The sequence below is a fragment of the Alligator mississippiensis genome, chromosome 2 (genome assembly GCF_030867095.1).
Source record: "Alligator mississippiensis isolate rAllMis1 chromosome 2, rAllMis1, whole genome shotgun sequence".
Classification (NCBI taxonomy): Eukaryota; Metazoa; Chordata; order Crocodylia; family Alligatoridae; genus Alligator; species Alligator mississippiensis.
The window spans coordinates 269,950,724-269,971,923 of record NC_081825.1 but is presented as its reverse complement, the minus strand read 5'-3'; the positions used below and the strand labels follow the sequence as shown (position 1 = coordinate 269,971,923).

At 41.1% G+C, this 21,200-nt stretch overlaps 1 long non-coding RNA gene across 2 annotated transcripts; it reads right to left on the bottom strand.

Moving 5' to 3' along the window:
* Positions 1-752: 752 nt before the first annotated feature.
* On the bottom strand, positions 753-17,809 carry LOC109281664 (uncharacterized). Of its 2 annotated transcripts, XR_002088397.2 has the most exons (3): positions 16,512-17,802; positions 11,507-11,690; positions 753-3,471 (listed from the first exon to the last, which is right to left on the bottom strand). It is a non-coding gene; the product is annotated as an uncharacterized LOC109281664 (long non-coding RNA). The 2 variants fall into 2 exon arrangements; XR_009460239.1 differs by lacking the exon at positions 11,507-11,690 and having other exon boundaries at positions 16,512-17,809.
* Between the last annotated feature and the right edge of the window lie 3,391 nt (positions 17,810-21,200).

Here is a 21,200-nt window from a genome sequence, read left to right as displayed (position 1 = left end):
ATGGCACCATGAGCTCTCTTCCAGTGGGAAGCCCCATCAGCTGATCAGAATTCCAAAGTGGGTGAGAGCAGAGTGCACTCTGGCTGGGAACCCGGATCATCGAGGGGCCTCCAAGCCTGAGGAGGCCATGGGAGCCCAAGGCTCCTGTGTGGTCCACAGGCTGGCCACTGGCCACACATTAAATTAAAGGTGCTATAGGAACCAGCTAAAAAACTATTATACCAAATATCTTGCAACTTATTCCTCATTTTAACCTGCCATTAACTGATTCAACATGTACTCTCTGCTGACGTGGGTAGAAGGCTCCCTTCCTGTCCTCGTTCAAGAGAGATATGCCCCCTGCCTTTGCTTAGATATATGAACGTAAGGGAGGCATCTCTGATCCATTGGGAAGTGCAGGAACAGTGGCAGCATTTACTCTATCCCTTCCACAGTGGTGGCATTGCCAGTCTAGGCTCTCAGGTGAGCCAGAAGCAGCAGCTGCAGCCTCATGGTGCCCCTTCTATCATAATGGGCTGCATAGGGGTGCCCCTTCTGCCGCAGATGTTCCCTGGTGCTGGAAACAGAGGCAGAACAGACCAGTTTCATTCGGTGGCTTCAGGCTGCTAGACTTTAAAAGGGTTTCACAGCCCCTAAGTTGCCATACCACCCTAATTGGGCATCACTGGCATAGATAGATCAAATGCCAGAAAAAAGAACTGTGTTTATTTTCATTTGATAAGTTATTAATCTTTCAGAAACACTAGTTTCCATAAGGAAAAACAAATCAATTTATTTGAAAGTATGTAGTAGCAGTTGTGAAACAGTTGAGATACACATCTGACAGTGTCTCAGGATCACTCTCACACACTTGCATGCAAATGTATTCATTTTACCTCACTTAATTTTACTGCTTCGAAAACATGTCATATTTTATAGATTATGCAATTAGTAGCATTGAATTGATAACGCTGCACCATAAATATTGCAGCAACTAATTAAACTGAATAGGAAAGAGGTAAGTAAAAAGATACATCTAGAATTAGAGTAATAAAACATGTAAAGAGAAATACAGCACTGATATATAGAAAGTGGGGTTTTGATAAAGCATAAGATATAGTTTTACCCTGCAGACATAAAGCATTTATTTTCTTATAATTTCTTATTCTCACATTTAAAAGATCAGTGGTTTCAATATTCCCCCTCCCCTTATTTGTGTCAAAATCATATTCATACATAATGTTGATAGTTCATGTTAAGTGAATATGTCTGTGTAAATTATAAAAGGAAGAAGTTTATAAACTGTGTAGCCATGAGTTTTGATTTAGATACTACTTGCATGCTTAGCCAATCTATTATGGAAGGGCAATTCATTTAGTATTGCTAAAGATCTAAAATAAACCCACATAAAACATAATATATTCAAGTATGTTTAAAATATATGTTGCAACTATTGAGAGTAATCGAATATATATTTTGTTTAGTGGAAACATTCAAAACTTTAGTGGCAAAAAAAAAAAAAAAAAAAAAAGCAGACACTTTGCCAGCATTCCCAAATCTGAGTATCTAATAGGCCATCATAATGCATGTGAAAGGAGTTGAGGGAGAGGAAAAGGAGGGAGGTTAGGTTTACCACACATGCAACCTCAACCAGCCAATGATTTAAACAGTCACATTTTCAGTCAGCTGCATGCTGTTGTAGTTGAACAAAGAGTTTAACATTGGTAGAGAATCTGAAATACTTTGTTGTATTCTTGCTTTTTCATCCCTCTTCCTTCCTGTCAATTTTAAGAAGCCCTCTGCTCTCAAGGCAACTGAAGGGTGTTTGTATGTTTGTTTGCCTTCCTTCATGAAGCCAAATTAGGATCATTCCCAATTAGTGGAAATATTCAAGGTTCAGTCAACAGTGATCTACCAAAGCTGCCACATCTGGGCTTACACTATACTTTATAATATAGTGCATATGTTTTTAATGTGATCCTTATTCTTTAACATAGACTTGCTTTCAGTTTTATGAAGCCAATAAATTTAATGAATTAACCAAAGCTATAGAAGGCACAAAATAAGTATAGATGAGCATTAAAAAAAAAACAAAAAAACCAAAAAACAAAATCAGTTCCCTTGATGTGAAGATAAATAATATTTTGCTATGGGAGAATTATGTGGCATACTTAACACACTACCTATAGGAATTTTGATGGCCTCTTAGCTTGAATTGTTCTTACTCTGAAACACTAAAGATAGTATGAAAAGTGCCTTTTTTTGCACTCCAGTTTTCCTTGGCTGTGGGTGGCACAGTATGAGTGAGAAATATTTGACCTAGTTTATCCAAAGCAGTCATTTGGAAATTTCAAGTTTAGGTTTCTTTCTGGCATTCAAAATTTTTAATTCAAACCATGTCACCCTCCCCTAGCAATGATGTCATATGGGAAAACATCAGAGCATTTTCATCAAGGAATATGTCACCAAGCAGTTACTACCATTCTCTTCACTTTCATAAATATTGTGCACACTCAAAGAAAAAGCTAGTGTGGGTTTACTGAGAGCAACTTATAATTTACAGGACAAGTACCAGAGCCAACATTTAATCCTCCATTAATGTAGCATGAAAAATAATTAAAAAGGCCTCCAGCATTTAAATTCAGTCCAACTTAATCATCTAATCATTTCAGTCACGTTGACCTCAATCTTTCAGTTCTGCTTCCAAGGTAGTGCACTTCTTGCTACATAATACCAGATATTGTGGTTCTTGCTTTACTCATGCCAGCTCTAAATTTTTATCAGAGACTTGCAGGAGGGAAAAAGACTTTCCAGGTAATTTTATACAGTCCCTTAACAGTGAAAGATTGTTCTCTACAATGTATTCTGCAGTCCTGTTCCCTCTAGTCTTAAATGTCTGCTAAAATGGACTGGTACATATTTAACAGACAAAACTATAAACATAAAAATCTCACTTTCAAATGTAGTAACAACCATTTTATTTAACCAAAGAGTCTATGTGCATCTTTAGAACTTGTAGCCAAAGGGCCATTAATACTAAAAAACAACTGAACCAGGAGAATCAGTTCCAGCACAGTTTCTCCCTGACCCAATTATAACTCTGGTAAAATCTGTAATGTTGATGGCAGCTAATCATGTTATTAATGGGTGCTTTAATCAGGTTACAGGCGTGGCAGGACCTTTATTAGAACACCCTTTCAAATGAATGGCACATGAAGATATATGGGGTAGAACCCACCTCCCTCAATAAGCAGATTACCTATTTCAGGATTATGAAAGAGACCATTACAAAGAGCTTTTCTTTTTCTTCTTCAACTATAAATAATCAGTATGACTTTCAAAAAGGAAAGTGGAGCAGGCACACATTGCACAGCTTACATCAGTGTAAGTCACTGCAGGGTGAAGATGTATACATCTATCGTCTGTCTACTCCTTCAGTCAGTTTCATTTCAGGGTTGCTGTTTGCCCAGTGCAAGCCGATTCCCCCCTCACCTAAAGAACAAAAAGAAGTGATAATTTTCACCTAAGTAGGCCACAGAAACTGATCTATAGTTATGACCAAACAAGCACACGGCTGCAGACTGCTTAAAAAATGGCCAATCGAGCAAAAATCTACCCCCTCATTATATGCTAGGGGAAGCTGGCTCCACGCTCCCAGCCAACAGCTAGATTTCCTCTCCCCGCTGGAACCAACAATGAACGTACACTTGGTCCAGGGGACCATTGCAATTCAAAACACTTCCTGCAAAGTATTCTCAGTTATATCAGGGAGTTGCACTTCTGCCTGCACCCCTAGTGGCCAGGCTATATAATAGCACACAGGGCCAACCCTAAGGAGGTGCAGGGCCCTCTTAACATTTTTACATAATTAAAAAGTTCATATAACTAAAAAAAAAAAGACCCAAAAAACCTTACCGATCACAATCAGCGTGGCATTGCCTACATTCTGAAATCCACTGGGAGGGCAGGGCTGCAGCTCTTGGCTTGGCACTCACTAGCTGTGGGGCTGGGGCTGGGAGAGCCAGGCGGTGCAGGCTGCAAAGTGGGAGGGAGGCAGCAGCCCTGGCCCTGGTGCTGGTACTGAGGGTGCTGCTGCTAGCACTGCCTGCCTTAGGGGGCCACCTGCAGCAGGGGACAGCCAAGGTGAGGGCTGGGCTGGATGGGGAAGTCCATACAGTGCAGGGCCCCAAGCTGAGCTGAGCCACAGTGCCTGGCAGCCGCACAGGGGCTTTGTACTGCGAGGTGAGCGCTATGCAGCGCCTCTGCTGCAGCCCTCAAAGCGGGAAGCAGGGCTCACCTGCTGCCAACCTATCCTACAGGGTGCTGACAGCCCCTGTTAAAGCATGAGGCCCAGGGCAATCACCCCGATTTGCCATACCCTAGAAACAGCCCTGATAGCACCTGCTACAGAAAGTCAGTTTGCACTGCCTCTTCAATATGGAGTCAATTGACTATGAAGTAAAATCTGGGGGAAATTATTTGTAATAATCATGTTGTGTGTATGCTCCCTTAGAAGTAGAATAGAATATAGGCCATTACATTTGGCTTCTATTGGGCATGCCAGACTTATTTATTGCTAAAGAATGGTAACCTGAACAATCAAAGCAAGTTCATCCTAAAGTAGTTCTAAACACATGCAGAAAACATTGTAATTATTTTGGGGAAACCAGGGTTTTTTGGTAGAAATCTTTCTTCTTTCTTTGCTCATGTGAAAACACAACAGATATGCAGAAATGTTAAATAAATATTTTTGGTACATTACAGTGGATAAATGTTTTGATTTGAGAGATTACTTCAGTTTAAATAAATATAGGAAAAATAAAGAACGAAGTCAAGAAGGCCTGCTTTGTAAATCTTATTTTCATTATCTCTGTCAGGTCTGTAGCCAGTGTAGTCCATTTTAGACAAGTCTGCTTTCAATGCTAATAGTGCCCCTGGAGCCAGAAAATGATTCCAGTCTCCTCTCTCTTACCTTTTTAGAATGTTAATAACAGGTATGTCATTGAACTTTTTCCAATATTGCTTTAATTTCTGTTTGTAATATGCCTGCTCTTTGTTTAAATTATTCTGCCATCTGTCTTCCTGGACAGAATGTGCTGTATCCTAACTGACTGCTGCTAGAAATACCATTTCTCCCTCATTATTAAGAAGCAGTCATTGGGGATTCATTTTCATTTTTCTAGGGTATTCTACATGGTTATTTGCTTTTGGGGAAAATAATTTTAAAAACACTTTATTTTAAATTCCCAGTATTCACATTTCATTCTTAATAAAGAATAAGATGCACTCCAGAGAAGCAAAATTCTTCACAAGGACTTCTTAACATGTTAAGCAGGAGCATCTCTTTCCTTTGTGGTTTTAGGTTCAAGTTCTCTTTAAATGTCAAAGTCTCGTCTTAATGAAAAAGTTGCAACACTTACTGCCATGGTATAGTTAAGGCAATGTAACCCATTATTGATTGGGGCACTGATATATTAGTATAAACGTGGTTATACTGATATAATTTACTATTTATGTGCAGAAAGGGGAATTAACCATGTTGCTATAAAACACTTTTAAAATTAGTCTAGTTTTCCTTAAGAGTTATATATTATTAAAAAAAAAAAACCCCAAAAAACTCAACACTGAAAAAAAACAAAAACCCCACACATACCACACAAAAACTGCATGCGGACTAGACTTCATACTATATTCACAATTCTTCAGGTAAATTAAGTGCAAATGATAATCATCAGATCTGTTGAAGAAGCTAAGTGTGTATTTCTAAATAGACCTTGAATGTAATCTCATGGACAGCATTATCTGAGAACATGCGGGTTCTTCTTGTGATTGGGTTCTTGGAAAAGAACTGCCATCACCACATGATGCTGGGTATGATTACCCTATTTTATGTAGTAGCAAACAATTGCAGCCCATGTGGCATTGTGATAAGGCTTAACTGATGGTCATAGAAATATTTAAATGGTGAGAACTAAACAAATGAAACCTGTAAGTTTTACCATACACAAATAATATCCAGCATATAAAATCTTTGCCTTAATAAACACCTTTATTTTCCATATTAATTTGTTTATATCCAAGAAGAGACTATAACTTAAATTTGTTCTCTTCCCTTCACTGGATGGCTGTTACTTCCTCATATAAATGGAAATGTTTTTGTATCATCTCCCAAATATATAAAGCTGCATGCATGGTAGCATATTGATTTTATATAATATATCTCCTAAAGCTGCACAACAAAGCCCTCTTCCTGGGAGTATACGGACACCTAATATGCAGTAACAAAAAGTATGGAGACCTTAGAACACAGGGATTTAATTAAAAGGAAAAAAAAAAATCAATTAAAAGATTTTGGGAGAGTGGTGCCACACTATTAAAAGCTCCATGAAGCAGACTAACATTCAAACAATCTGGATAAAAATTAACTAAATAAGAAGAACATGCTTTCTTTTTAGGATGAAATATATTCTGTGGGATTTTTTTTTCCATTCATAAACACACACTGACAGAAGGGGGCTACTTTTCCCAATAGCTACTGTGCTGTTATAATAAATATGCCCCAGAAATCATGTATTATATCATCAGATGTCAATAATGATGGTAATGCAACAGATATGTGCATTTCAACTAAGTTAAAATGAACACCAATCAAATGCTGTTTTTTGTCTCACTGACATCCTATTAAAACCTAAAAGTATGCTAATCTTTTTTTAAAAGTAGTTATTGATTGACTTTCATTCCTTTTAAAGGCATTTAAATGCCAGACTAAGAGAGACAAAAAATAAGGGTTCTTCAAGCTTAGCTGTCTGGATAACAAGGAGTGACTCTTTGAAATAAAGAGATTCTGCTGTCACTGAACAGTGCCTTGAAGAATCTTCCAGCTTTCTGATAACTGTAGAATAGTTTTCTTTGCCACTTTGTTTTTATGTTTAGTTTCCTTTTTCTGTCTAATCTCTCTTACTCATTTATGTATGCTTGCTGTTTAACTGGAAATGCACACAATCTGCATAATTTGCACGTCAGGAATAGGACAAATGCTACATCAACAGAGCTGCATAACCAAGGCAAATAAACAAGTAACACATTTCTCATTTTGTAATCTAGAAAACTGAGCTGCTTGAAAACCTTTAGTGCTCTGTTTCTGTGTCTTCCTGCTGTGCAATCTTGAGTCCCTTTTAATAGACTCCAAAATATCACTCAAGCAGGCAATGCAGGAGATTGAAACCTATTAAGCCAGGTAACGCTTCATTTTCCAGAGACCTCTCGTTGAAAGAGGTCATTTAAAAAAGCAGCACCTTTTTGTCATGTAGTTAACATTTTATGTTAAATGAAAAATTCAGCCTTTTCTAGTTCAGGTACAGTTGATGGTGCAGATATTTTCAAGAGAGAAAAAAATAACCCTTGAAAGTTAAGGGTGCATGAATCCTATTTTCACACATGGGCTGCTAAGTCGGAAGTCCAAATTGACCCTAATTTATTTGAAAACCTGGGGTTTGTTCCAACCTCTGTGGATTTCAGAGGATTTGGGATCATGCCACTGGTGTGATAAACCCAATCCAGTAACATGCAAATTGTTCTCTGATTCTTTTGAAGTCACTGAGAGATGAAGGTTTACAGTATCTTATTGTAGGTGCTGAATTCCCTGAAAAATTGGCTTATTTCTTAGCTGACATTCAACCAGAATACATAGAATTTTGTATACTTTGTGGACAAGAATGACAAGAAAAAAACAAAACAAAACATGAAAACAAAGAACCAGTATATCAGATTATTACTGCTGGCTAGAAATCTTTTCTGTCAGTCTCAATTTGGATACACAAAGGGAGAAAGAGAAAGAAAGATACAGATATATTTTCAAGGAGAGAGAACAGAAACAGAAGAGAGACCAAGCCAAAATAATTACATTTCAGTAACTGCATTTTTTAAGACGTTTATTTCTTAGAAAATACAATCTGCATAAGGCAAACTAGACTTAAGGCAGCTCTACCCTGTATTGCAACTACTTAACAAGTCACTGTAAACCCTTCCAACATTAGCAATTCATAGCTAAAATAGCAGATTAGGCAGCATAACAGAAAATATTCAAGAAGTCTACTGTGGATGGGGAATGTATTAGACACCCTAGTAGGTAAATCTATCCACTGTATTTATATGTCTCCCATCCCCATAGTTTGTGGGAACTTCACATTCTTTTGAAATATCTATTCTCACAGCACCCTGAGAAGTAAGGCTATATTTTCCCCATTTTACATATAAGAAACGGAAGAATACTGGCATTAAATGAGTCACCCAAGATTGTATGACAAAACAAGTACTTGAACCTGGTATCCCAAACTGCTAACTAGTCCCTTAGCCACTGCACCATCATCTACTTCAGAGGCTAGTTTCTGAGAGTCATTTGGACTGCACATGTGTGCATTGAAGAAAGAGGAGACAAGAACGCTTCCTTACACCTCTGCAACTAGATTTTTCAGACACTACTTCAGCAAGGTTGTTATCCTTTCTGGTTTCCCTGAACACAAACAACTAGGTCCCCGTCTTGAGAGAGTCCTTTGGATTTTTTTTATATTTCAGGCCAAAGCTCGTTGTTTAGGTAGTACCCATAACAAACCTGCAGTACTTGCTGAGGAGTTGCTCATCTTCAGCCATTCTTGTCCTTCCTATCTGCTTTACCAGACAGCTCCTTATTAAAAACTAAACCAACATGCTTGTCCCAGTAACCAGGTCAACATATAGCAGTCATAAGTTACAAAACAGCTCCAAGACCTTTACAGGGGCCTGAGGTAAGTAGGTATCCCCAGGGAACAAGGAGGATGCAGGACAGAAACTTTGATATAAATGGCATCTCTGAGACATAATGCCTGTGGCTACTTCAGTTCACATGACACCATTTGCTTGGGGCCATGTGTAAAGTCAAGATCTAGCCCAATAAGTTTACGTCTGCCAGCCAAATAAATGCTTGTACTAGCTCAGGCGAGCTCCCCAACTTCTGAATGTTTAATTGATTTGACCATGAATTTTAAAGCCCATGACTGTTATGTTCACATGCCCAGAGGGAATATGCTGCACTGTCAGGCTGAAATAAAATTATGCCCGGTTTTAAGTTGCCTAATGTTTTTCATTTTGCTCCTCCATGAGCTGACAGTTATTAAACCTAAAATGTAGCAGTTACATAATACCAGGGGAGACACATAGGGGGTGCATGCGGCAGTGCACCCCCTGCAAAAAGGCATTACCGACACTGTTGGCAGTGCCTGCAGGTGATTGTCGCTTGCCACCCCGCCACTGGTGGTGCGGTCCATGATTGCTACTGCCAGCAACACTTGCAGGTGGTCACCGACTCCTGGTCAGTGCTTGCCACACCCTCTCCCCCCGCTCCTCTTGCAGGAGATCCCCACTCACTACTGCTGTGCTCCCACCACTGCCAGTGCAGCTGTGCCCCCCCAGCCACCACAGGCAGGTGCCATTCATGGATAAGACACAGCAGAGGTAGATCATATTTGCACTTCAAGCAACTACGTAACAATGTAACTGCAGTTTTGGGTATTTATGCAGAGGTTGGTATTCAGCATAGCCTATTCTACCCCACTAAATATGTTCAGTAGGATGTCAATTCCTCAGCCAAGCAGCTGCCTGAGGAAAACAGAATCATCCAGGTATGCATATTTGGCTGGACTGGTATTTAAAATTTTAGTCTTAAGAAGAAATAAGTCACAACTAATAAGTGAGGGCCCTACTAACTTTCAGCACAATTGTGTTGTACAGGCCTGTCAGAAACAGTTGGAGGGCTTCATTACCTATTTTTCAGGTGCCCACAAGCTGCACAATTCTGACCATGTTACTTGGGCTTCTAGAGGTGATATTCAATGCCTAGTGATGCATGATCCCCAGGTACTGATTTAGAGTGAATGGCAGTGGCAGATCAGGGTGACAGTGTTGACTGGCTAGTTACATTATGCAAATCGGGTCCCATCTGGATCAGTCTGTTGACCAAAGACCAAATCAACAATTACATGTGTGATTGGGGGAAGTACGGGCATGGCCCTTCTATCAGACCCTAATAATACTTGATTAAATTCCTTAACAAAAACCCACTTCTGAACACTAATGGGGGGGGGGGAGGGGACAGAGAAAGAAACAATATCAAAAACAAAATAGTTAATCAACAGCAACCACAATCAACGTTGATGAGCCATCAGCCTTCTAGGCCCTCCAGCCCTCACTGTCTGTCCATCAAGCTGTCTGACCTCCAGCTCTACCTGTGGGACCAGATGCTCAGTCCTCAAAGGAGCAAGGCATGCTGCCCTTGGATAATCCCTTCATACACGCACCTTCAGGCATCCCAGCCTCTCAGGCACTCTCACCCAACATTACACACCTTCAGCCAACCCTCAGCTCTCAGATGTGAGCCCTCAGCTCTCAGATGTGAAATGGCCATCCCATTTCTGATGGCCTCTCACTGCTAGGCCAAAGGGACTGCCATCTGTGGCCACTTCCACCCTTACCACATGCAGGATTTGGGCTCTCTGGAGACTGGATGCACAGATGCCAGAGATCTGGCTCCCAGCTTTCAGGACCTTCCAAGCACTGAAGGACCCCAACACCTAGGCATCTTAATCCAAAACCCCATTTCTCTCCATGGTGTTCTCTTTTACACGGACTCTCCAAACTGTGCAACCCACTGCACATGCTTACCTCCACCAAAGGAAAGAGCCCTACCAAAACTGGGCCCTTCAGCAGAAGCCGTGGTATTTTAGTGTCTGGCATCAGATCAGACTCTCCAGCTCTGCTACCCTGCAATCTGCTGCTCTTCAGAATCTCTTCCCAAGACACCAACATTTCTAAAAGTTATGCCTCTACAGTAATTCTTCCATTTACAGTCAGATATACATTCCTCAAAATTTCCCAGGTCAAGATTGTTTGAGGAGTATTTGGTATCCATCTTAAAACTGTAATGGGGCCCCATTACTAGAAAAGGAAGGGGGGCCAGACACCCCTGACCCATTCCCCTTCCTTCACCCCCCCCACTTTTTCCTCCCTTACCTTGCTGTGCGTTTACTGGTGTTTCTTTCCCCCTGCTTCCTCCTACTTTTCTCAGTCCCCTCTCTCTGCCTGTACACTGGTGGTGACTGCAGAGCCAAACCTATAGACAGGGGGATCTATAGCAAGGTTACCACTGGGTCCAGGTGCAGGCAGAGCTGGAGGACTCAGACAGGGGAATATGATGCAAGATGGCCACAGGGTACAGGTATAGGCAGAGCCTGATGCAGTACTGTAGCAATGAAGTTTGGCACCTGTGGCAAAGCCCACAGTGGCAGCCCACCCTCTCCCCGCACACAGTTCTGGAGGGCACATGCCCCAACCCCCATGCTTGCCCAGGAGTGCATGCAGCAGCGGGAGCTACCTTTCCCCCCATTCACTCTCAAATGAGCCACTCGTGGCCCCATCCTGCCCCGGCTGGACAGCACCCGTTGGCACCCCAGGTAGCCACCCCACTCCCCCTCCTCCACCTTTCTATGGCACTGACCTGATGGCCAAGGGAGGAAGTAGAGGAGTCATATGATCCAGACAAGCCGATGCCTCAAACCAGAGGGACAGTCTGACTGTGGAAGCTGTTAGGGATGGAACCCTTCTTTCAGAGGCATGAGGATGGAAACCCAAGCTATGGAAAAGACTCAGGAGGCAGCCCTGAGTGAAGGGAAGCTGGGAGCCTGCATAGAAAGCAAATACACCAGAAACTTTTGGTTTTGGCTTTTGTTATTCTACGTGAAGCCTGCCATCAATGGTGTCGTGAACCTCACGCAGGACATTCCTTTGAACCAGGACTGGTACTTGTATTTTTGTGGGTTTCACTTGCTCTGGAGGATCAGTTTGTGGCTTCCTCTACCCCTACAGCCATGGAAAGAGGGTAACTGAGGGGGCACCTCAAACTTGAAATTGTGCTGAGTGGAAACTGAGGACATGGAGGGCGACTTCAGTATGTTCTGTGCCACAGGAGGCCACACTGACTGAACTGTAAGACAGTAGCAAGTGGTCCCTAGCTGCCTACATGCTAGATATTGCAGGTACAGGAACCTGAGGTCATGGGGAGTGACCGGAGTTGAGCCAGGGGTCTGCAGCCTTAAGCAGTGGGCCCCAGGTTAGAAGGCTTAGAGAGAGTAAAACTGGGGCAAGGCCAAGGGGGCAGCCTTAGACCACATGGGGATGGTCTCTTCCAAAAGCATGCTCTCCATATAGACTCCCCAACTAACTTCAACATCAAGGTATGGCATGTAAGACTACTGGACAGGGGAGAGACTGGAGGGTACAGGCACTAGTAGGCCCTTTGGAGTGGGTACTTTGTAGTGTCACTTGCAAGGGCCTACAAAAATATATTGGGCAGAATACATCCTCCCTGTAGACGGGTATACTGAAACACGAGATAAATTTGGTTCAATATGTCTATCCTTTTTCACTTCCAAAAAATATTATATAGTCTTCATTGAGCTATGCAATGCATCCATCCTGGCCTAGATAACACCCTATTTGGTTGGTAAGAACTTGCTTATTGCATATAATCTAAGTTGTATATCAAGTTTGTTTCCTGTTGTTATAGCTTCTCAATTGAGAACTTTTGCTTTTACAAATGTATTCAAGTGTTATGTATTCAGACTTAGCCTGTATGTAAATGAGGCTAAGGTATGAAATTTGGATATGCTCATCCAGCAAATCTGAATGCGTTTAGATCATAAGTTTGGATCCGAAACCCATCTCAAATTCTACCAATGTATAGTTTCACTTCATATCTGTGACATACACTTTCCCTCTCATCATCTTGACTAGTAGTTCAGCTAGATTCAGCAATCATTTCATATGCAGATTTGTTTTGATGAGAGTCAGAGTTTTAAATAAGAATTATTAAGTCCTGCCTTTTTTTATGACTGTAACAGCTTGCATCATGGATAACGCTGTAATGAATATACAGGTAAGTCTTTATTAAGACTATTGGACATAGGGAGATCCACAAGGTCTATCTGGATTCCATATAATCTACCCAAGTACTGGTCTAACCAAAAAAAAAAAAAAAAAAAATCATGGCATGGAATACTCACTGAAGTACAACGTCATTAATTTTTCTTTTATTTGAATAATTGTCAAAGCTTTTGTATTGATTAATGATTCTTCTGACCTCTAGTTTCCTACACTATCCCAGGCAAGAATTCCACAGACCAATACCATCCTATCTTCTAGCTAATCTTTCTTACTCACATTCCCTTCAGCTCTTCTCTCTCAAAATTAAAAAAAAAAAAATAAAAAACAACAACAATCAACCAACAAAAAAACCCAACCTTTGAAGCTTTTAGCATCCTTTGAATTAAGTATCTCTGTGTCCTGGAGATATGCAGTAGCATTGTCCCATAAACACATGCTACATGTTTCCCTTAGACTTTACTCCTCTAATATCAGAAATTGGCAGGGATATCTTTTCTTCCATTCCATAATGTTCTGCATTAAACCAAAACAATTTCAACTTTACAATGAAAAGGCACCTGAAGATGTAGTCTCCTACTATTTCAATAATTGTTGAAATACAATGAGTATCATCAATTCTCCTGGCATTTAATCAATGGCCTATGCACATACCCAGTAAGGAATCTCCATTTGAAATTAGTCAAATTCAAGTGGAAGATTCAGGGATTTCTTGATCAAACAGTTGAAAGGATTTAGAAGTGTGTGGGTAATGATAACCAACACTAGTGGGAATAAAATATACAGCATTTGCTTTCCGGATAACGTTAGTAAATAAACTCAAGTAGTTTTACAGAGGGTGAAGGACAAACAGAGATTGATGAAAAAGGAGCAGACAGCGAAAAGTGCATTGTGGCTATACACTTCCTGTGCCAAGTCGTTAATCCTCTTGATAGCATCTCACCATTCATGCCATCTGTCGCTTAAACCACATGCACTCAATACACAGTTGTCTCACAAGTTAGTGCTGGTTTGCTAGACTGCCACACCACTAATGCTGCAATAACTGGGAAGTTCTTAAAATACTTCAAACCTGGTTTTTCATTCATGCCAAGGCACCTTTTTATTGCCCTCATTGTATAAAATGGCATTAGAAATATATTGACATGGACTTTGAGGCCCCTACTCGGTACCTCGACAGCAGAATTGAGGATCACCCCTGCGAGAAGAGTTTGCACAGCATGTAGGTTGTCACTGTGGCTTTTTCATTTCAGGTCTTTCTACAATTAAGACTCAAGAAAAGTCACTGTTAAATAAAATACCAGCACCCTATGGCAGTTACATATCAGGATACAAGGATGCCATTATAAATATCAGATCTATGTTACAGCAGCTGTCTCACCTCTCAGGTAGAATTAGTTGTCTCTATCTCTCTGTGTTTCATAAGTTCATCCTAATAAAATTTTGGGCAAATGATATGTTTTCCTTTGATACAGCTAGTACTGCTATAATTGAAAATAATATTTGTGCAAAACTCCTAATATTTGCAGTAATGTTGTACAAGGATCATCTCTGTGTTCTAGACCAGGTATTGGCAATAACCAAATTTAACCATTGATAATCTTGAATACTCTCTTCTAGACTTTTCGTATGTACTGAAAGAAAGGACTTTGGAAATCGTCAGTACTGTATTTGAATATATTTTAAGTCCCCAAAACCCTTTGCAATACGATGTTAATTAATTCGAAAAGATTTCTCCCCTTGCTCATTACTATAGTGTTGTTTATTCTTCTGTCAGAATACAGCTAGCTTGTTTCTAGGCTGCAGTAGCAGATTTTGTGTACTCAGAGATATTTTCCAGGCTACATAAAAGTAGTTTGTAAGCATACTACATAGTCCTTGGGAGAGGGCCACATACAAAATCATATACTATACATATCTGCTATGTCTGCATTCCAGAAATTAAGCTTCTGTTTATGAATAACAAGGGTAATATCTTGCCTTGTTAGGGAGAGTTTAGCACAGTGTCCAGAAATTCAGTAAACTGCAGCTAAATAAATCATCGTGCCCACAACCAAACTAAGGTTTGCATGTTTCATATTACCATTCAACTTTCTAGTCTTAAATAAAGCATCTCCTTCTTCTGCACTTTATCCCTATTCTTCCACACACTTTTTTCATTTTTTTTCTTTTATACTGCTTACATTATATTTCTTGATAGGAACATAGGACTGGAAGCAGCTTCCTGGGTCACAGAATCTCATCTCCTATATGCTCAGTTTATCCTTAGCCAAAGGAATCCCACAATCTGCCATTTCTAACCTACACCCATAATTTCAATGATATTTAAAATCCTATAAGAACACTCTAATAAGATACTGAAGGTAAAAGCTGGGGCTGAAGGCACTACCAAAGGTCTGTAATTACAAAAACAGGGAAATAATTAGTTAACATATGCTCAGAAGACCCAAAGAAACAGGGACCATGCTCTATGTAAAAGAAAAAGGAAAAAAATGCCCATAGTCTGTACTAGTGTAACCTACAGGAAAAGCTCCATTCCTAACCCATGTTGCAACTTCCAGAGACAGTTCTCCAGCCCCACTACCGCTGGCTCACCAGTGAGTAAGAGAAACCAAAATAGCCTTCATAGAATCATAGAGTAGGGTCAGAAGGGACCTTGTAGATCTTCAGGTCCGACCCCCTGCCTGGGCAGGAGGAAAACTGGGCTCAAGTGACCCCAGCCAGGTAGGCATCAAGCCTCTTCTTAAAGACCCCCAGGGTAGGAGCTGGCACCACTTCCCTTGGAAGTTGGTTCCAGATCCTAGCCGCCCTAACTGTGAAGTAGTTCCTACGGATGTCTAATCTAAACCTACTCTCCAACAACTTGTGGCTATTATTCCTTGTTATCCCGGGGGGCACTAGGGGAAACAAGGTCTCCCCCAAACCCTTCTGGTCCCCCCTAGTGAGTTTATAGATGGTCACCAGGTCCCCCCTCAGCCTTCTCTTGTGAAGGCTGAACAGGTTCAGGTCCTGTAGCATCTCATTGTAGGGTCTGCCCTGCTGTCCCTGGATCATGCAGGTGGCCCTCCCTTGGGCCCTCTCAATGTTGTCCACATCCCTCTTGAAGTGGGGTGCCCAGAACTGGACACAGTACTCCAGCTGTGGCCTGACTAGTGTCACGTAGCCTTAATTCTGTACAAATTGGATGGCCAGTCCAAATGTCAGAGGCAAAATATGCCAGGACACACAGAAATCCAAATCTTATATACACATTCTTCTTTGAACTATCTGATCACAGAATAACATATGCTACACAGAATAACAGAATACACACAGCCAGATATTGTTCTGCACTCTTGCCTATCAGTACATTTCTTGGGGTTTAGAGGGGTATGGTATCAGAACTAGATTCATAAGCTATGGCCAAAGTCAGAACAAGCCAGGGTCAGAAGCTGAAGCCAGAGCCAAGGTAAGCCTAGGGTTAACTAGAATCAGAATCAGAATCAGAAGCCAAAAGCTGGAGCTGAAGGCTAAACCAGAATCACAAGCAAGGAACTGGAATCAGGGAATACCAAGCAACTTACCAGAGTCAGAAGCTGAGGTCAAAACCAGAAGATCAGCAAGGAAACACATGGAAGGTCAGGAGTGAGGCCTTTTACTTCCCTTGGCTAAGGAAACTGCAGGGTGGGCCTGACTGTTAAGGACAAGAGTGTGTGGGACCTGCTGCCTCTGGCTTCAGCTGCCCTGATTGCTTGCTCAACCCAGCTGGGACCAGGATGGTGCTCAGGGCTTGCTGCAGGTGGTGCTTGTTCCAGGATGACTTGCCTTGATCTCTTGATTGCTATTAGCTGGGCCCAGGGGTCTGACCTGGCCTCTATACACCAACATCCCAATGCTTCAGAAGGTGGAAAACAACCCAGAAGCCAGCAGTACTCAGGAAGGGGGTGTGGGGCTCTTTTCTGGTTCCTACAAAAGCCTTAGGACATGGGACTGTTTCAGAACTCCCTGTCTTATTATAACTTCTACAAATTGCCTTATTTAGTTCTTAGACAGACTCAGGCTTCATGTTCCCATCACTTGGTTTGGAGATTGTTCCAAAATTTCCTTCTTCCCATTTCTTAAGTTTTCTATATCTTATTTCCAGCCATTTGATATTGTACTAATGTTGTTTCTGATCCTAAAACATCTCTTCACCTTCCTATTTGCCCCATTCATGTACTAAATAAGCCAAGTGTTTCTAATCAATTTTCATTAAAAAAAAAGGTCTCCAGTCCCTCAACCATCTTAGTGGCCCTTCTTTAAAGTTGTTATAGCTTAACTCAATTTTTCTTTTTTTACATCAGTGGCAAAGGACCTCACATAATCTTTTAAATGGAGTTCTCTCAGTGTTTTGCATTACTACTTTCTTGTGTCTAGTAAACTAGGGCCATATACATTCAGTATCTACTGGGAGAATAGCAGTTCTTTCAATAGAAATCAGAAGTGTGCAGACATTCAAGCTTTTTTTCCCCCTGCTTTTTTTTTCTCCTGGAGCAAAAACAGCATCTCCAAGAGAAAAGTAATCTGAAAACAACCATGTAGAAATTGTTCCCAGGAGAGTTTCTCTAGGAGACTAAGTCTCTGCATGCTTTTCCCTACCTTAATTCTGCCTAGGGACCAGGAGGATTGGAGTTGGGAGAAAGACTCCCATGCCTTCCAGTGACTGGGCTCGCCCTGGTCTGAAGACAGTGAAGTGGGCAGCTGCTTTCACACATCCTGAAGACTGGGGGGAGGAACACCTGCCTGCTGCTCCTGTCCTGCTTCTCATACTAGAGATCACAGCATGAGAAGTGAGCAGGGGCTTTGCCCCACTACTCCCTCTGCTTGGTTGCTGGGCACAGGGAGAAGTATTGCTCCCTACCTGTTTCCTCTTGCCATACTCTGCCTTTCCTTTTTAAATCAGAGTTCCTAGTGTGAGAAGCAGGTAGGGGGCCTTGCCCCACTGCTCCACTCCCCCAGGAACTAGACTGGAGCAGCCCATATTTTTCCCAGGCCAAGATCGTTCTCGTCTGGGGAAGGCACAAGGAACAGGGAGACAGAACGGGACAGAATGTCTGTACTGCTCCCTCTCCTGGAATCACTTATAGTGGTGGAAATTTTCTACTGCTTGAAATGAACATTTGTATAGATTGCCTATTATACCTTAGTATTGTATTGCCCTATTTCAGAGCTAATCCATCATAACTCACCTGTCGTCTATCTTGCTCAATTTGTCACCAACCATTGGGCTGAGTGTTGTACTAATAGTCTCTGTATTTATGGGGGGTTTTTTAAACGCTTTCATCTACATGAGTAGCGAGAGGGAACAGAGTTGGTTAACACAAAGAATGAACAGTAGCAATATTTACAGGTTGTTTGAAACTGTACTTAGTTCACAAGGTTTTATGGTGTCATTTTATCCTTAGTCTTTGCATAGCCCAGGTAAGCCACAGCCAACACTTTGGAAACCACTGCTATAATAAATTCTGTGTAGAACTCCAGTTGTATTGGATATAGTCAGTAATACTTCTCATTCTTAATACTGAGCTTAATGTACCAATTTAGGGTAACTTCAGACCTCCCCCCACACTGTAAGTGGGTCTTAGGTCTTAATTTTACTTACCTTTATGGCACACTACTCATGTTCCCTATCTATCTTACTTTTTTCTTAAAACTGCCTTCCTGAAATCTAATATTTCTGTTTCTCAAAATTGCACTTCTTCTCCTGTTCTCACTGTAATATCATAATAAATCAAAATACATTTGTATTTGCTCAAAACTTTAAGGTGGTCCAACTCTCCTCCCTCCCTATTTACTTATGGCTGCTAAATATGCTTTCACATTTGTTTTTTAACTCAGAGGATGCAGTCAAATGATTGCAGTCAAATGTGTCAGGCTTTATGCTTGTCTCCATAAGCCTAAGCAAAAAAGACCCTGAAATACCATAAATTTAATTCCAAACTGCTTTCATCATCCATGAGCATATGTCTTCCTTCTTGAGAGTTTACAGGATATGTTTATATAAATTATATCTTCTATTTTCGCTCATTACTTCTATTTTAATTTTCTGTAACCAAGCAGAAGCTTGACAAGGCTTGGCTACAAGTTCAAAATACTGCCTTGTTTTTACCAACATTCAGAACATTTGTGAGTGAAAAACTGGCTTTGACTTGAGATGTTTAGTTAGAGAGAATTCCAGCAACTGCAGAAATTTTAGAATAGAAACCAGATTACACATGCATACAAAATGAATGATAGATACCTCAGCCTTTGGTAATAGGCTGTGGAGCCTTTTAACTTGAGGTTACTGATTTTAAATCTAACACAGATTAGCAGCAAGCAAAAGTTGTTAATATTTCATGGCTGTTTCATGACAGCAAAACAGAAGGGCAACAGAATACTTTATACTAAATTCTGAGGTAAGTAGAATATAAAAATATGTTTTCTTGTCTCAATTAGCAAGCTATTCATAAACATTTCCTGATTTTCAGTATACACTTGTTGTTTGGAAATCTTAATTTTATAGTTGGAGAACTGTTTTTCAACCTCTGGATTATTTCCATACTGTTCAGTCGTTATCTGGAAGATGCAGTTGTTTCCAGATCACTGAATCTGCACACAAACTGGATGAGGGAGAGTTATATCCTTACCCCACTGAAGTCAATTTTGTCATTGACTTGAGAAGGACCAGTATTTCACTCTGAATTACTTTATCAGGCAAATAAAGAATAGTCTAATAATCCTCTTGGAGGGAGGGAGTTATAGTTAGCCTTGTTAGTTTGAAGTTGGGCAGAAAGCAGAGTGGGGTGACACCATTGGGCTTCTTTACATGTGTTCTGGAGGTGAGGGGTGTTTTAATTAGAGTGACTCTCAGAGCTGCTTTATAGCACCACAGCATGTCATGTGTTCAACATCCCCATGCTTCAAACTGGCAGCGGGGGCACTTTTAACTAAAGTTCATTCACCAACCTTTAGTTAAAGTAGGGTTACCATATGTCTGGGTTTTCCCAGACATGTCCTCTTTTTAGATCCTCCAATCTTGGTCTGGGCGGGGTTTTGGGTTTTTTTTTTTTTTTAATTATGATAAAATGTCTGGGATTTTGCTCTGCTCAGCTTCAAAGTTTTTCCTGGCACTTCCCAGCTTGCCCTAGCAAGGAGCTGCTTGGGGCTGGGGGCAGGGCGATTGGAGGCAGGGCACACACAAGCCTGCAGCATATAGCCAAGCAGGCTGTGGGAGCATCCTGGAAGCTGGATATGGATACGTCTTTGGGGGGCAGCAGTTGTGTGTGTGGTAGGGGGGCAGGTCCTGGGCTGCAGCAGGGTTGGGGAGGTGCCTGCCCCTCCAGTGGGGGACAAGGGTGGGGGGACCCTTCAGGGGCAGCAGCCCTGGCAGCACTGAGGCCAGTGCCTGTACTCACAGGGGCAGGGCTGGAGGGAGCAGGGGACTGCAGGTCAGGAAAGAGGGGCACCAGGGGTGCAGGGGGAAGGGGTGTGTAAGTCAGGTGCACGAGGCACTGGCAGTGCCAGAGTGCTGCAGGTTGGAAGTGAAGGGCACCAGATGGCCCAGGGGGAGCAGAGTACTCTGACTTGTGGGGGGGTGGGGGGACAGGGAGGAGTGTAGTTCCTTTTACTTTAACAGTTTTAAAGCAAATCCAGTTTAAAACCTTAATTAAATTTTAAATCAAGGAAATTATTAAAATTAGTATAGAAGTGCTTACTAATAATATTTCAATTTAAATAATTAATATTTTGTTGAAAAAACGTAATTCTTTGATAATGTCGACTCTTTTTTTTTCCATGAAAAAATCATTTTGTGAAAAGGTGCCATACAACAAATATACATTAGGGCTGGAAGGGACCTCGGAAGATCATCGAGTCCAGCCCCCAAGTTTTCTGGTCAAAGACTTTTCCGGTTTTTATGAACATTTTAAATCAGTTGCACTCAAATTGTTTACTTATGAATACCTGTATTTAGCAATCTTTAACTACTACAGTATTAACTCTGCCAACACTTACAGTCTGGACATGTTGGTTAAATGGCTGAACAGCCTGGGTTATTTGTCAGTCAGGTGGGCCACTCGCATGTTACTTGAGGCATATATATAAGGCTGTTTCAAATACTTTATATATACAAATAAAACAAGTTTGCACAGAAAACATTGATTGCTGCATCATCTTAACTTTTAAAGGCTTGGCTTTGCTTTCATATGCTCTATTAAAGTATTTTTTTTGTATGCACTTTCATATATATTTAT